The sequence below is a fragment of the Belonocnema kinseyi genome, chromosome 7, assembly GCF_010883055.1.
Source record: "Belonocnema kinseyi isolate 2016_QV_RU_SX_M_011 chromosome 7, B_treatae_v1, whole genome shotgun sequence".
Lineage (NCBI taxonomy): Eukaryota > Metazoa > Arthropoda > Insecta > Hymenoptera > Cynipidae > Belonocnema > Belonocnema kinseyi.
In genome coordinates this window covers 5,955,544-5,959,224 of record NC_046663.1, presented here as the reverse complement: position 1 = coordinate 5,959,224, position 3,681 = coordinate 5,955,544, and positions in this window count along the sequence as shown.

Genomic DNA, 3,681 nt, shown 5'->3' with positions numbered 1-3,681 from the left:
GAATGTGATATACTTATTTGAGCAGAAATATCGTGCTGGATTTCATTTTCGCGACGCAGTAGCTGCAATTTTCTCGTCAACAAGTCTCTTCCTCCTCTCATGAGATCCAGTTCTCGTTGCATTGGAGTCAAATTTCTGGTTTCTTGAGTTTCTCCTATGTAATTTTTTGATTTAGATATACTTGAAGTAGTTTGCTGTTCACTATGAATGTCTACTTGCGTTGAAACTACCTCAAAATCTGAAATGTCTTCCATCCAAGCTCCTGATTGGTCATTCTCTTGTAGACGAGCAATTCATTCCGATTTTGCACCAACCGATGACAGTTCTTTTCTTCTTAAAATATCCTTCAATTGTAAAACTGTGAAATCTTGAGGATTTTCCATTTCTCCATTATTTCTATAAAAAGCTGTACGACCTGTGCACACAGAGAACAAGGAACATACAGCAATTCAGGTATATTGCACACAGCAATTCTGTAATTTTGCACACGACATTGTCCACAGATTTTTCCACCAAAGCGATCTCGTTTTTCAGCACAAATCAAAACTTAAAATTCCTTCTCGATGAAAAAAAAATTCTGTTCAAGACGATAATGATTCAAAGCTTTCTGATATACATTGAAAAGCTGAAGCCTTTAAATCCCACTTCTGAAAATTGTAGGGGGCAACTGTTGTGGATAAGGGTGAATAAATCCAAAAATTCTCGTTTTGAATAGATGTTTATTTTCAAAAAGGAAGTGACAAGTCAAAATTAACAACGACGACTGACTCTTGACAAGTTAAAGTCGGGTGAAGTGGCTTCACACCTTTGGAATAGGTTTCCATAAAATTATAGTAGGTGTATTATAAATATAATTCTACATGGTGTAAATGTTTAGTGTTGCAGACTTGTTATTCGTTATTATTTGTTAATTTAATAAACAAATTATATGAACAGATACATAGTTTAGGCATTTATTATAAGGAAGGAATCAGTTTTCTCTCTTAGTGCCTTTAATTTATGTAAGTAGTAATACTGAATGATAAAATATGGTCATTTTATATTATTTGCTTATTTTATAAACAAATTTTCTCAACAAATGTTTACTTTCGCCATTTATAGACAGAAAGGAATCGATTTATTTAGTGATCGGGTTTAAGTTATACAAGTGATGATGTTTCGCTCTGAATACTTTTCATTCGATTATATTGGATTATTTTATACAATAATTTTATAGAAAATATAAGTTCAATGTAGAATAATGTTTTATTTAAGTGTTGGTGAGGTTGACTGAAATCAATTTTGTTTTGAAATTGCTTTTTAATTTTTTAAAGTAATTCGAAATATGCCGCCAGTGTCATCTAGTTCAGATTCTGCCGCTAGTTCTTCTTAAATAAACTTCTTAAATAAATAAAAATAAATACTAAACTATGCATTTGTTTATAAAACAAATAATATCAAATAACAAATCCTTATCCTTAAACATCAGTAGTAATATAATTTGAATGTGATAAGGAAGAAGAACTTTAACTTTATGTCTATAAATGATCAAACTATTGATTTATTAAATTTATTCATATAATAAACAAATAATTTAGATCCTGAACTCATCACCACTAAACATTATCCCTTTTATAATTTGAAGACGACTAGTAAGAAAAACGATTACATTCTGTCTATAAGTAACCAAAATATTCATTTTTTAAATAAAATTAGTTTATTTAATAAAAAAATAATATCGAATGACCAATCCTTATCACTTAATATTACAACTAATATAAATTTAAGGTACTAAGAGAGAAAACCGATTCCTTTCTGTTAATAAATGCCTAAGTTATGCATTAATTTGTATAATTTGTTTATAAAGTGAAGAAATAATATCGAATAACAAGTCTGCAGCACTAAAAATCACCACTATTAATATCTATAAAAGGTAAAACTATGCGTTTGTTAATAAATTTTTACATTCTCATCATTTATGATTGAGAAAGTATTAGAATTGTCGGAAATTTGACATCACACTTTTTCAACGGATCTCCACGTTTCGAGACCCCCTGAATCCGAAAATCAGGTTTTCACGATAGCGTCTGTCTGTCTGTCCGTCAGCCGTCCGTCTGTAAACACGATAACTCTGGAAAAAACGAAAGAATCAAATTCATCTTTGCCACACTTTTTTTAGGTCCTAAAAGAAAGGACAAGTTCGTGAACCAGCCATTTTTGATAAAAATTCAAAAAGTGAGCCCATTTTGAAAATTTTTGAGACCACTTTTTTCTGAATTCGTAAATTCTATGTACGGATATTCATAGTATTAAAAAAAAACAATTTATGCCTATGACTTTTTTCGATAAAAAGAAAATTCTCAGAGTTATAGCGTTTTCAAAAATTTGTTAATCAACCGAAAATCAAAATTTGAAGCCGAAAAACGCACGATATGAAAAAAAGTCAGGAGAAGAAAAACATTCCCTTTTGAAAGCCCTACAATATTATTATAAACAATTTTTGGATTTTCTTCGAAAATCGAAGATTCAAATTTTGATTGCACAAAAAATAATGGAAAATAAAAAATTTCATTTTGTGGACAAACTATGTAGGATACGAAAAAAGATGAATAAACGGAAATGGTTGTCCCAAAAAAGATCTACAACTTCGTTGAAAATCACTTCTTGATAGGACGCGTACCTTTTGTTTTATTCGTGAAAAATAACGTTGAAAAAATAAATAAAATGAAAAAAAAATGTGTGGAAAAACGACGAAAGTTACGAGAAAAAAATCCAACGAAACGAGTGTTACGATGAGAATGTGTGCCTCAAAGCCTACAGAGCTTTGAGAAACTTAATCTTTGAATACACTTAATTAAGTAGACAGTTCAGAATATGAAGACGCATATAAATACTGCCATCTAAAAGAGATCTTTTTGATAAAGTTTTTTTTAAGCATTACAAATGCAAAGAATAAATATCCGAGCGCGAAGCGCGTGGTGTAATTATGTTCAAGCGCGAAGCGCGAGATTCAACCGTCGCGCGCCCTAGGCGCGCTCAAACTTGCGAGCGAAGTTGATTAACAACCTTTGTTACTAAATATTACCACTTTTAATTTGAATATTCCCCCTTTTTGCTCTTTTTTATTAATATAAGAAATATAAAATGATGAAAATTAAAAAACATGGTTCATAGACGCTCTTGCGCAACTAATGCTGGTCACTTAAAAAAAAAAAAATCGGTGAAGAATTGCCGGCGGTGGGTGATTTTAAAAAGTAATAGTAAGTTTTGTAAGTTCTTGTTTTGTTTTCTAAGTTTTTTTGAACAGTAAGCTAGACTGCGGTACGTCAAATAGAAAAAAGGGTCATTTTATCGTCATATTTGTTTATTTATAAACAAATTTATAACCAAATAAAAAATCAGATTCGACATCTCTCTTAGAAATCCTAATAGCTTTTTCAAATTTTTGTTATCCATATCGGTCAATATTTGTGGGCTGAGCGTTATTTTGAACCAAAAAAGTCATTTTTTCCCACTTTGTGGTTCCCAACCAAAAATTCACAGTCCACAATTCACGGAAGTGATCGGTCAGAAACTAGGGGAAGTGATGGAAAATGCGTAGGAAGTGGATGAGGAAGAAGTTTAGGAAAAGAGGGAAAGAAAAGGTTGAATTTTTTGGGGAAGGGGGAGAGGAGTGATAATATATGCGGGAATTAGGGAAGG